The sequence below is a fragment of the Ambystoma mexicanum genome, chromosome 9 (genome assembly GCF_040938575.1).
Source record: "Ambystoma mexicanum isolate Mex_15411 chromosome 9, UKY_AmexF1_1, whole genome shotgun sequence".
Taxonomy (NCBI): domain Eukaryota; kingdom Metazoa; phylum Chordata; class Amphibia; order Caudata; family Ambystomatidae; genus Ambystoma; species Ambystoma mexicanum.
The window spans coordinates 24,375,476-24,389,817 of NC_090931.1; the positions used below are offsets into that span (position 1 = coordinate 24,375,476).

At 46.1% G+C, this 14,342-nt stretch overlaps 1 long non-coding RNA gene across 1 annotated transcript; it reads right to left on the minus strand.

Moving 5' to 3' along the window:
• Window positions 1-7,620: 7,620 nt before the first annotated feature.
• Window positions 7,621-14,075, minus strand: LOC138489566 (uncharacterized). Its single transcript, XR_011274811.1, has 4 exons — window positions 13,816-14,075; window positions 8,455-8,569; window positions 8,117-8,257; window positions 7,621-7,901 (listed from the first exon to the last, which is right to left on the minus strand). It is a non-coding gene; the product is annotated as an uncharacterized lncRNA (long non-coding RNA).
• Window positions 14,076-14,342: the final 267 nt, after the last annotated feature.

Sequence of the window (14,342 nt, forward strand, 5' to 3'; positions counted from 1 at the left end):
AAGGGAGAATTGTGTTGCATCAAGAATAGGCTGAAATTGTGGAGCTACATGGTGAGATTGTTTGGCCTGGAGTCAAGACTGAAGCAGCCAAGGTCGGCTATTTATTCTGGAAACGAGTGAATGTGTGAAGGATGAATCATCTCTTGTTAAGGTGCAAAGAAAGAACATCAAGAGTGTCAAGTTGTATTCATTTAAGACATTTAAAACCTGCAAAATGGACCAAATCGTGGTCTCCCGTTACGTGATCCGAGGGTGAAAATAGTCTCAAACTTGGAGTCCTAGAACAGCAAAATAAGTGCCCACACTCCCAAATATTGCCAGAGACAAGGATACTTTGCAAGGCCAACTTCAAAGACAATCTTCAGGGCAGCAGGCATGGGCGATGAGAGATGTTGGGCTAATTGGGTGGGGAGGTAGAGTCAGGCCCACCTCCTTGAACCTGGGCTTACGTGCTGCTAAGTGAACCGAATGTTCCAGACATGGCACAAGCGTGCCAACCAATTTTAGAGGTCCATACAACAAAGGACCTTATAGAATGAAGACCAATTAGAAACCGTGCACTTAATGGTTTTGAAGATGACATGTTTTAGAGGTAGGCATGTATTGCCCACCTGACAGTGGACAGCCAATCACAATCCTAGTTCCTATACAATGTATACTTAGATGTTCCCCTTCAGCCTATCCGGATAGCCCGGTAGGCATTTCATTATTTGCCACGTAGTATGACGTCACCTCTGATGTATTTGGAGTATATAATCTTGTTTTTGTAAAACCATAGTTAAGAGAAGTCTAGCATAAATCCGTTGATGTTCGTTGTAACTCCCAGTTTTAGATAATTGTTAATAAAACGTACTTTGCCATCTTCCTGAGTTGGTTCGGTTATTTGGACTCAGAGATATTCTGTGCGACCCCTTCCATTGCATGCACATTCCTAAAGGGCCCTAAACTCAGACTGAACCTCAACGACTAGTAAACTGCCTCCAAGCCAGTTGTGGCAGTTGCCTGTGATGAATGGCTTTTTTGGAATTTGTGATCCCCAGAAATGTGTGTCATCAGAGACACATTGCTACAAGAGGCCCCTGTCTCTGGAGCAGAGCCGGGGACTCTATGTCTTAAACCAGGTGACCCCATCATGGGGGAAATAAAAGGCAGTTCAGGGTGCTGTGGTCTGCCCATCATGTAGGACTCCACCCCCACATCAGAACTTTAATGCCCCTTTTATAAATGGGAAACTTCCAGCGCAGCTCTGGAATACATCCAACTCGGCCCAACGTACCCCAATAACCTCAGCTTGAAAGGCTGACGAGGCTGTGGACTCGAGCAAGGGGTTACATTGCGGGATGGCACCTGGATTCGCCACATCCGAGCATGGTTACTTGGCAGGCCCAGAATGTGTTGCCTCTCACATGCAGAATTGTGTTGCCCTACCAGGCACGAAATGTCATTGAGCTAATCGTGCTCCAGCCCCCCCACCTGCCCCTCACAAAATGTTAGCGGAGGGGCGGGGCTTCCGTACCCTGTAACAGTTCAAAGGATCAGAAACATGCTTCTGGGCGCATTTTGCTTCTTCCAAGGCAAATCTACTATCTGCTTGGCTCAGAGGATCAAGCACTGCCCGTTTCCCAAAGTCACGGCCCCCTGAGACACACAGGCGGCGTCCCTGATGAACTCGACAACACGTTTCTTTTGTCATCGGCAGCAGAGCTTGTCTTGTGCAAGATGGGGAATTTCCAAATGAAAGACCACCAGTCACCTTGCAAAGCTGTGATAGTTAAAGCGAGCAACACAATAAAGCACCTTTTGAAATATTTCTTCAAACCCATAATGTCTAATAGCTTGATATGCTAAAAAGTAAAGTTTGCTTTCATGTCCTTAGCTGAATGTTCTTCAAACCATACAAAACAAGACGCTGGGGGTTTGTGACGAATCTCCAAACCTAAGCAAGTTTATTACACAACCTCTTTTTTGTATGTCTTAAAGCTCTGAAAATAAAGTGAGTAAATAGATAGTTTGCATTTTGCATCTTATAGTTTTCCATTCAGGATGTGGAAAATAAAGGTCCACTGAGATTATTTTGGCCCAACATGCTGCTTTACGGATTTACATGTTGTCATTATGCGTTACTATGCAATTGTGTATTTTGCAAGTATACTCTATAGGACAGTATTATTCTTGACACCAAAAACTTAAATATGTGTTCCAAGTAAAGCGTGGAAGATGGTAGCCGTTCCCAAATTGCAGAGTGGGTTAACTGTGGTTGAAACAACATTATAATGTCTTCCCTGTAGCTCCCAGCCACTGAACTTACTTGGCCCATCCAGACTACTGCCCCACACTCTGCTATGTCATGTGATGCTATGATACTGAGTCTTTCATTGCACACCATCTGCTATTTTCACACTTTATAGGAGCTTCAGAATCTGCAAGTAACAGGGTAGGTGGCTAATGCAGTAGCAGAGGGATCAGGCCAAGATTGCTTTGTTACAACATCGATGTGTGTAGATCTTAAAAGATATGGCTCTGTACGGTGAAGGTTTAAGATATTTTCTAAGCTGTGTGGACCAGTGTTTGTGTGTGTTTCAGGAAGCTAAGGTACTTGTTTGTGTGGTTGACAGGAAATTGTGAAGTTTTTTGCTTCTTGTTTTTGCCACCAACTCACCAGAGAGCCAAAGACCAAAGGAGGGATGGGCCAAAGGTTCAACTCGCAAGGGAGCCAGATGAGAGTTCACCAGAGCAGCCAAGGACCAGAGGGACAACTGACCAGAGAGGTTCACTTTTAACTTAGTTTTATGCCATTTTTTTTAAAAATGTTGGCTGTAAGCCGAAACTATTGAACTGGAGTGCAATTAGGAGGGAGCTGACATGTGAGGATGTAAGCAGCACTTGGGGGTGTTTTGTTAGTTACAAGTCCACGGATTACCCATGGCCATGCTAATTCCAATGACCAATCCCACCCATTAACTGCCCCTCCCAAAACACATCCTCATGGGATCTATTTGAGCTAGCCTTATCAAGCATGAACATCAAATTGGCCTTCCAAACTTATTTCTAAGCAGTGTGCTGAGAGCTAATGGCTTAATTACAGTTGTAAATGGCTTCTGCTGTAATAGAAAAAAGCCTCAACCAAGTGTGCCTTCAACCACTTGATTTCAATCTGTTCCATGCACTGAACTCCCTAAAAAAACAAGCTATCACAAAGACAACAGTTTGTGGTTGAGGTATTAGAAAGGCCTTTGCCAGTGAATGCTATTATATGCCTAGGTAATCACTCCATTTTTAACCATTGCCATCTTATCGCAAGGTTATACCATTACATCGGTGCCTATCCCATACTTGCACAAAAGCCTAATCTTAGGGCTTTGCCAGTGCTTGTTTATCATTCCAGGCAATGTCTAGCCACAAAGCAACAAGAGATATTGTAGATGGGAACCAAAGGTCAAACTCCATCGGCACAGTCATACACTCCCCCATCTCCCGACATCCCACTCCCATATTTTAAGATGCAGAGTTCCACTAGTTCCTTTTTTCCACTTTCATAACTGTTCTGAATACAGCACTTTATACAAAAATAAACAACTTTATTGGCACATGATGCAGCGCCGACTCTACTTGAATTTGCCTCCTCACTCACAAACTGTTTTTATTGGAAGAAGGTGTGGTTTTGCAATCTAATGTAATCTTTGTATGGAATTTAAAGGCATTTGACGTGCATCAGGAGTGATGGTGCTGACAGACGGGTGCAGGCCAGAAGCACCCGAGTCTTGAGCGATGACCTTCTTCAATGGGTTTGGGGATATGTTATGAAATACAGAGAACCCGAGGTCTGATCCCTTAAAGTGCTTTGTCGATCCCTTAGTTACATAAAGCACTTCATTGTTAGCACCTGTATTCATTTGCATACATTTTTAGGCAACTGAAATCGTGATGTGGGATTAGTACTTTAATGCCAGGGAGGGGAGTGATTGGAATGGTTGGGGGGGAGAGGAGACAGCTCATTCTCACAGTAGGCCTCAAGTGGGTGCTTTCAGGCGTAAAGGAGAGAGTTAACTGCTTGTAACATTGATGCTGCACTAGAATAGACTCATGAGAATGCGTAAAGAAGTTAGATGGCCCTAGACAAGTACCTTTTCCCCTCCCCCACAGTCTCTGAAGTTAACGCTCTCCCAACATTTCAAGGGTTTGCCCCTGCCTACCTTTTAGCCTAGGTGCACCTCTGGAGGCGCGCACTTGCATTTTGTTAGGCACAGTGCTTTAGGTGGGTTTGGAAATCGTGGGGGGGCTAGTTAGGGGTTGTGCCCTAAGGACATACCCCCTAATGAGAGCCCCCCCTTCAGTTAAGGGCGGGGAGGAGGCTGGTAAAAGTTGGAGGTGGGGCGCACTGGCATTATTACCCTTGATGAGCCCACCCCCTCCATTCAAACAAAAGAAGGGCCTGGGCGCACCAAAAGGTGTGACGCCAGTGTGCCCCAGCTCGCACGCAGCAGGCAGCCCTTTCAGTCAAGGAGCCTGCTTTAACTGCTTTGAATGAAAGGTCTGTACTTGAAAGAGGAGGAGGGCTGGAGGGCCCAGCCTCTCCTTTTGTTTTCGAGTAACTAGTCATCACTCAGCATCATCATCATGCTGGCTGATTAGTTAGTGACTCGAAACAAAAGGAGAGCTGGACCCTCCAGCCCTCCTCCTGTTTCCAGTAAGTAGACATCAGGCAGCCCGCACTGCACGGTTACAACTGCTGCTGATGGCTTTTCTTTTTTCTAAACTGAAGTGCTGACACCTGCAGGCAGCTAGTGTAACTGTGCAGTAGGGTGACCAGATGTCCGGGTTTTCCCGGGACAGTCCGGGGAAATCCCCTGACGTCCCGGGAGTTTTTTTTTTAACAACCTACGGCCCCCTTTTTGGCCAGGACCCAATTTCGAAATCCCGAAATCGGGTCCGGCGCAATTCTTCCTGTGCGAATGAGGGTGTGAAATACTTTTCACCCCCCCATTTCCTCCCCTTTCCGCTCCCCGACACTCTCCTCCAATGAGAGGAGTGTGACTGTTAGCACACCCCCTCCCAGCTCCCTGCAAGGGGCCAGCGACATAGAAGTAGGACTAACGTTTTACTTCTATTTCCATGGCAAGTCTCAGGTTTTTATTTTTGAAATCTGGTCACCCTACTGTGCAGCCTCTACATGGGCTGCTTGAGGTGTCGGCTGGCTGGGGCTAGTTGGGGGTGGGCCCAGGCAGAGCCCCAGCTCGGGAGCCTTTTCAGGAGACTGCTGGGGCCCGGCCTTGGCCCCGGCAGACCCAGGCCCACTTAAAGCCCTGGTTAGCAATGAGGTGAGGGAAGCCTTTCCCAAAACTGGCGGTGTTCAAATGTTACTGTGTTTGTGCAGAAAAACGTATTTGAACAAACGCAGTAAAACTTTAAAGCTGCTACTTTCAACAAAGACTTACATCGCCTCCCTGCATATTGCGCTTTAAAATGTACTATTTTATAGTTGGTCCCCACACCGGACCATGGGGGGGCTATTATCTGAAGTGGCCCCCTCACCCCGAAAGTGTAGGTTTCGTTGCACCCCTGTGCCCTACCAATATAGAACATTGTCTTGCCTTATTGTGTGTCCAACCACCCCCCCGCCCTGCTTCCCGAGAAGTCAGGCTGTGTTTATCAGCTGGAGACTTTCTAGATGTTGTGAAGAGCTCGAGTTTCCTGTGCCTTTAGAAGAGGCGTTAAGAGCGTCATTGGCCAAGAAGCGCCTCGCCCCCTCTAGAAGCCGCAGGGGGGCCTCTGTGTCTCTGATAAACACGCGGTACTCAGAAGACCTACGCCCAGAGTTTCGCACTATCTGGGTATACCCCTCTTCTCGTGGCTTCCGGGGGCACCAGACCAGATCCTTACATGCTCAAGTCACTCGCAGAGAGGCCTGGCGACTTCCGGCCCAGAATCTCCTCTGTTCTCCCCTCGGGGCGAGCAGGCAGCAGCCGCAGGCCGGCGCAGGCTTCTTTTAATCCAGGGACTGAATGTCTTGGAGCTAAAACCAGCCTTTGCTATCAGTGTCAGTGCCCATGACTACTGAGGTAGGCAGGACCTGCACAGGCTTGGAGTGGGAGGGATAGGCAAGATGATAGGGAGTGGAAGAACACGACGATGGTTGTTGGGTGGGGATGCATTTGGGCAGAGGCTTTGGTGTAAGTTAAAGAAGGGGGATGGGAGGAAAAGAGGAGCAGCAGGTAAGAGGAGTGAAAAGAATTTAATAGAACATAGAAGAAAATACTGGGATGTTAAAATAAGAGAAGCAAAGAACTGGATAGTCAAGAACATAACGGAAAGGACAAGTGGAAAAAGGAGTCAGTTATGCAAAGGAGACCAAAGTTAAAAAGACGACAACCTTTGAAGCGTGACGAGAGCAACGGGGTAACTAAGGAGACAACTCCAGCAGCGCTGTACACAACCTATACAATAACTTAAGCTGGCTGAGCAAGCACACCTACCCCACGGAATACAGGCAGAATTGGGGAGCCGCACAGGTATGATATGACATGATATGATGTGGCATTTATAAGGCGCCTATACACAAGTGTTTCAAGGCGCGACGAGGCGGGGGGGGGACAAAGGGAGGACAGACAACGATCCTACTAGGCCAGGTGTCTTTCAGATCGTGCAAGTGCAAGGAAAGGGGGGAAAGGAAAAGTGCGCAGGGGGAAGGGAGAGGGGAAAGTGCAGTACATGGGAAGTGGGGTAAATAAGACACATAAAACAGCCAGCTAGTGGCAGTGCAAGGAAGTGCAGACGTAAGTGCTGGAAGGGGGACTGAAGGGATACAGAAAAACGGTCCCCAAGTACAGGGGTTGCCAGGGAGGCAGTGCAGGTGGGTAATTGACGGGGCCTGGGCCAGAGATCAGAAAGGGTGGCCAGGTAACCAGTGCAATTTCAGTCAGGAATTCAGCAAGGGAGAGGAGGAGAGAAAGCAGAAGCAAAGAGGAAGGTTTTGAGGTGTTTCCAGAACCAGAGATGGTTCTCCTCGAGTTTCAGGGAGGCAGGAAGGCTGTTCCAGAGAGAGGCCCCTGCCGAAGCGAGTGATCTGCCACCAACTCATTGCTTGGAGAAGCAACTGACCCTGAGGGAGTTGGAGGCGGATGAGCGAATAGCTCGAGAAGGAAGATATTTAGGAAGACCGTCTGAAAAGGCAGACCACTCACACAATCAGTCTTCTTCTTGACCTCACCGGCATCCACTCTCCTCGATCAACCGCCACAGAATAGAACATGAAAGCCTAACCCTTCCCTTTTCTATTGGCAGCACCAGACTGGAATGCTACACACCTGCCTTCCTTGGAGCTCCCCAGGAGGGCAACACTAATTTCCCAGCGCTAAGAATCCACCCGTACTGCACGGAGACTATGGACACTATACACCCACTAAATATTCTATATAAAGGGTGTTAAAAACATTACCCCTCTCTATACTGAATGAGGGTCGGGTTGGTGATGCTTTTACAAAATTAATAGAACACACCATTAACATGAACATCCACAGTGGATATGTGGATTGCGATACACATACGTATATCTTGGAACCAAACACAAGTCTTTTAAGATACAAACGTTTTCAATGTATTAATAATTCATTAAAACCACAAGAAAAAATCAAGGCGACAAATACATAAAAAGTAGGGCGAACACAAATTGTATACGCTCTTAAAAAATCACACATACGGGGGTTGAATATTCTAAATTAACAAAGACTCTGAATCTTTCACAGCCTTTTCAGATTGTCGGCAAGTTTCGGCCATTTACAATTACATTAAACACTATCTCTAGTGTCACTTCACACTTCAATTTTGCGGCCTTCTTCAGGACGGACTGATTTCTTCAATTCAGTAATGATCCTGTCTTGTACCCCATAACTATTTTTCAGATTCTAAGAAATATAAAAAACAACAATTACAAAAAGTGGTGGTTCCTCTATATTGTTCTCATTTCATGTGATATTCATAGCATTAATACATCTCAACACATTTTCCAATGTGATCTACTACTACATTTTTACATACTTTACTTAACCAATGTTAGACAACCTCATAATTTTCAAAAACAGTCACTGGTTCAGACAAGCATAACCAACCCTTCACTTACATCACCAAACGGTATGAGCAATTCCGTTCCTTCTGGGCCCTGATTCTCCAAGGGAACTGTACATTTGGTGGTGACATGCTCTGTGTAACTTTGCATCCCCAGTTGTACTCCATTTTGGTGTTCAACGCACTTTACTTATTCCTATAAAACGGGAAATGATCACTTAATTCATCAGTCTGCCTTTACAAATCTTCATAATTAGGTTTACTCTATACTATCATGAAGTTACTCTATAATACTATTGCCCCCTTCGTCATCACGATAATCATAAATACTCCGCTATTCAAGGAAGAGAGAATAGGAAGAGCCTATAGTAAAACGATCAAAATATTGCTTACTTGTAGACGTTGTCTCCTAGGTGCTACTCATCTTTCTGCCTTCTTTTGGTATTTAATCGGTGGGTTTCTTCTTTCTGATAACCGAGAACTCGGTGGCATCTGTTTTCACAAGGTTCTATACAGGTAATAACAATACTATGTTAGTAATATGGCACAAATATTGATTTGGAGACACATTTCCTCTATAGTCTCGCAAACACCACATACATAAATGATTGCTTACTTATTATATGCCCAGTTGTGAGTGTTTCTATTCCTACACGTAGCTTGTAAGTCACACACGCAGTATTTCTGTTTCAATGGAGCGGGTCCTAAGATCCCTTTTCATCTGGCTCTACACAAAAATGAAAGATATTACTATTGCATCTGTTTGTTGACAGATCTGAAAACTCTGGGCCCCCTCCATTGCCATATCTACAAAAGACAGAGACAATTGTATTCCCTCAACTCGCGTACTTTCTCAGATGACAAGGCATGTGATATTCCCTCTTGCCTCTGTCGCCTACTTTCTCTTCTTCATTGCTTCCCACTTGCACACTCCTCTCCTCTCCCTTACTATCACTCATCATGCCAGAACTCTTGCATACTCTAATCACATTCCATACTCTCCCGTCAGATGTTTACCTGTTCCATGTAATTATTTAATTACTCTGATGGGTTTGGACGAATTCTGCCCTGACTCCTACCTCCCTGAAGGAAATTTGACACACACAAGCACCACGTCCTTGAATCTGCTTTCCTGTTTATTTTTACGTATGCCAAATATGACCTTGTTGCCTTCTTGTTTCTCTTTGATCCTCTCAGCAACCACAGCCGATTCAATTCTGCTCACACTAGCTTGTCCAAACCATGGTGGACATACCCTAGTGCTGGGCTTTCTCCCTCTGAGCTTCCCAAAAGATGATACTCATGTAGTCAAAAATGGTGTGTAAATCTATAAGCTACTACAGTGTCTTCAACTGCTTTTTTCCAATTGCTCTCTTCTGATATTGCTCCAGGAATGCTGTCCTTGATGACCAGATTAAACGGCTCATCTATCCCATTAGTCTATGGGTGATATATGGAACTGGTATAGTGTTCTATTCCATTTCCCTTCAGAAAACATTCCATCTCCTCAGACACAAACTGCACTCCATTATCTGCTATTATTATAGAGGGATACCCTTGTCTCTAAAAAATGAATGATGACCTGTAACCAGGATGTTTCCACCCATCTCGATAACATGTCCACTAGAACATTCAATATCTCAAAGTCCCTTGACTCTTCACCACACCCACAATCTGTAACCCCACTCCCTCCCTCGGTATGCTCATAGACTTCGTTCTGCTGGAGCTCCCTTTTCAGAATTTTCACACACATTGTACTCTCTGATCATCCCTTTCACTTGTATATCTATTACCGGCCCCCAATACTCTTGTCTAACCAATTGCTTTGCCTTGGACTTGCCTTGATGGCCTTTGTGTGCTACTTTTAATATCTTACTCCTCACACCTTCAGGGGGAAACACTTTGTCACCCCTCCACATGAGTTCATTCAACAGCTCTTCTCTGCTTTGCACATTGTTCCTTTATGCACCTCTTCACTCTTCACTGCAGTCTTCAATGTCTCTTTCAAATCTCTTGGCATACACTCAGACCTCATAGCTGCACACTGTTCCTCCTGGGTTATAGCATCCTGACTAATGTTTAGTACCTGTCCTTCATTCTCAGCATCCCCATTCTCTTCTTCAACTAGATTAGTCATACGTGAAAGCCAATCAGCTGCCCTGTTTCAAATACTAGGTACGTATTCTCCATCCAATGTATATATTCGTGCAACCCTGTGATCCATGTCCTTATCCCAAGTGACACCTTATCACGTCCTTTTGTTGTTAGTATTTCTTTCAGTGGCGTATGCTCCGACCACATTGTGAATCTTGTTCCCCACAAATAGGTCTACATTTCTCAATTGCCCATTTGACTGCTAACAGCTCCTTCTCTATGGTAGAGGAATTGTGCTCTGCCTCCTTGAGCACTCTGGACGCACATGCTATAGTACATTCATTCCCCTCATCACTCTGTGATAATACAGCTCCTAAACCATGTTTCTGGCATCTGCAGTTACAATGTTCTTTCTCACAGGATTGACCGTGTCCAAGGCAGGAGCTCTGCTTGACGCCAATTTAACTTCTTGGAATTCCAATTAGTAGTCTGAGACTAAATGAAAGCTCACGCCCTCTTTAATCAATTTTCTCATGCTGTGCGTCTTACTAGCATAACCTGGAATTAACTTGCAGTAGTACTCAGCCATTCCAAAGAAAGATGACGTGTTCCTTGTTGTTATGGCGTGCGAAACAGATGATGCGGTTGACTAAGTCTTCCTTCTGCGTATTCCATTCTTTGAAATCTTATGGCGTAAGTCTTTTATCTTCTCCTTGTGCAACTTGCATTTCTCCTTACTACAGGTCACGTCAGCAGAGTTTAATATGTCAATAGCCTGTCCAGCCTCCTGTAGTGTTCTTTCATGTCCTTACCATAAATAAGCACATTATCCTGGAAGCATAAGACCCCGGCTTCAATATGAAAGTGTTGGTGCTTGATCCTCTGGAACACTGCGGCCACTGGCACTATGCCGAACGCCATCCTCACGCACTGAACTAATCCTTCTGGTATCATGAAGGATGTCAGATTCTTAGTTGGCAGGTGGAATTCTATCTGGTGATATGCCCATTTCAAGTCTAACGTAGAGAACACTTCAGCTTTGCCAATTGTACCCAGCATTTCAGTGATGTTTGGTAAAGGGTGTCTGTCTGGCACTTGGCACCTGTCCAACAATCTCAAATAAACACAGATTCTTAACTTCCCATTCGTTTTCCGAAAGCGTGAATAGCGTCAACTATCAACAAAACCATACAGGCAACAGGACACATATATCCGACTCCTACGCTTGAGGGGGTCTCCCTGCAGGAATTTAAAGATGATGTTACAGGACGATTCGCCTTTGCAAAGCAATGTTTATTTTCCTGCAATGGAGTGGCCCGATTACTTATGGAGATCTTCATTACTGCCTCGTCACAGCCCTTACTCTATGAGGTGAGTGCTCACTCCGGAGGCAGGTGCGTGCTACACATGCTAGAGAGCATGCTTTGCCTTTTACTCCTTCCCTGAAGTGGGCACAGAAGCTCCTCTGACTGCCCGAGACGCCCCGTTGGATTACCAAGAGCTTCAAACCACACTGGGTCTCACTAGGGGACGGACGTCACGGGCTGTGATGAGGAGACGATCAATGCTGCGCCTTCGCCCATGTGTTGCTTCGGGTACTCCTAGCCTGCACACAGCAGATCATGTTTCTTCCCAAGGAATTGGAAGAAAGCTAGAGGGGACAGCCAGGGGGTCTCTTGCTGTACTTGCTGATGGTGTATTCTTAACATATGGCTGCCTCCCAGCATGGTGGAGGTGTGGTTCTGTAGTGGCCTGGCTATCCATTTACTTGTCATTCTGTTGTGATGACCGATTCAGAGGCAGTCTCCTATGTACTTACCTGGAGGTTAAAAGGAGACTCACTTATCAGAAGTGCTAGTGGTAAACCTTAAATTAGGGATTTTACCACTTGGTCCTATTCTTCCAAATGGGTGGCAAGTCTCCTTGTCTGACACTGTGTGAATATCCTGGACAATCTTTGGCCATTTATAGTTTTGTGTCCTCTCCACTACATTATATGAAACACCAGTCGAAACCATTGTGGCATAAATCCGGTGCACTGACATGCAAATAAGCACTTTCCTTTGTTCAAACATGAATCCATACACGCCCTAACATCCTCCTGTGTGTTCTTACAGCCACTATCCTCATTGCCTGCCCTTCCCACTCTCCTGAGCAACTTCTTCCTGCCTCCGACATAGGGACTGGCACCGATAGCAACGGCTGGTTTTAGCTACAAGATATTAAATCCCTGGATTGAAAATAGCCTGCACCGGCCTGCACCGGCCTGCACTGGCCTGCACCGGCCTGCACCGGCCTGCAGCTGCTGCCTGCTCGCCCTGAGGCAAGGACTCCAAAAACGCAATGGTTAGAACACGCCTGAAAAATACTAATCTTGATGAAAAGAGCCAGGGCACCTATTAACCAACCTCACATCTACCACTGAAAGCAACAATCATGGAGAAACGAGCATGCCGCCAACTCCCCATCCTCCTCCAGAACCATCAATCCAGTTTCAGACCCCACAGAAGCACCGCAACTGCACTCCTGGTACATGAGACAGCACACCCTGTGCACTGCAGGTAACACTCCTGCCGGCCTGATCCTTCAAGACATTTCTTCCCCGTTTGACACCATCAGTCACCCCACACCCCTCAAACACCATGCAAGACTCCGCCCTAAAATGGATTGACTTGTTCTACAAAAGCGCACCACCACAGGAAAAGTCTGTGATTTCCCAGCCATCCCTAGGGAACTTACTCACGGAGTGCCTCAGACATCCCCGTTATCCCCACGGCCCTCCAATGCGTATTCCAAGCCACACACACGCATTACACAACAATGTGTAGCCCATTTCAAGGACACACAGATGTCACAACTTGCTTCATCCATTTCATCGGGCATCAAATCTAAAAACTCCATCGGCCAATGCCTGACCGCCGTACAATAATGGAGGTCCCAAGGTATCTTCTGCTTGAAAGCCAGCAAGACAGAGGCCATGCTCTTGGCACCCAACACATTCAGCACCTTCCTTGTATGTCCCGCTGGCTGAACTAGGAACCCCCTTCACCTATTTTCAAAGCATGGAACATAGGAGTCGTAATAGACACTCACCTATCCCTAGGCAGATATCTACAGTCATCCAATACGATTAAAATAACACCTCTCTAATGTTGGCGCAAAACACTTGAAGGGACATCACTCTCTCAAATTACCCCCATGTGATGAATCAACTTCCGGGGCCCCAGTGGTCCAGGGATGAATATCAGTTTCTAAACCATCAATCAGCCCCACACCTCTAGTACACCAGAAGGGATCCGAACGGATTGCAAACACAAGTAGGTTATAAACCTCCTTGTCCAATTTTGGTAACGTGGACGGAATGGCAGGCTTATCTCTGCATGGTCATGAATCGTTGGTTAGTTGCAACACAACGAAAATACTATTATTACCCAATCATAAGAGGGACTGTCCAGTCAAGGGTGTATATACCCTGTAAAGAAACACAGATAACATACAGTTTCACGAAGGAAAGTGATGCAGTCTGGATACTGACAGGATTGTAGTCGGAAAAGCAATCAGTCTTAATTGTTCAAGGTTATTTGTTTTCAGCAACAAGGGAGCAAGGCAGTTGTAAATGTCACTTTGGAGAAGGACCAGGGTGACAGAACCACAATGTACCTGGTGCTTGAGATGATCTTGAGGCTTGACAGCGTTGAGGCAGTTCCAGGATGCTTTGCAGCTCCAGTGACAGAGTTCAAGATGGGAGACAGCAGTGGGTATCAGGTGGCAGGCAGTTTGGCAAACATGTCTTGATTGATGGCTGCAGGCTGGTCTACACCGTGGCTCCGGGCCAGGAATTGTTGTCTCTGTGCTGGTTGGTGGATCTGGAATGCTGGTCGACGCGTCTCGGATAGCTTTAGTGAAAGTAGCGTGACAACAGTCAGTGGTGCAGCCGGTCGAGGTTCGTGGGCTCGACTGCCTCGAAAATATCCTTAAAAGATGGACGCTGGTTTATGAATGTTGTGGCACTCCTCCTAGCTTCTTCCCTGGGCATGTGTCATCCTTTAAGGCGGACGTCCCAAAACTGAGAAGAGTGTTTGCAGGCAACGGCCTCGTCCTTTGTTCAGAGGCTCTCCGGCACTTCCCACCTTGGAAGCTTGCTGTCAGAACCTAGCAGGGCACACTGTGTGCTGGCTGGGTACCGG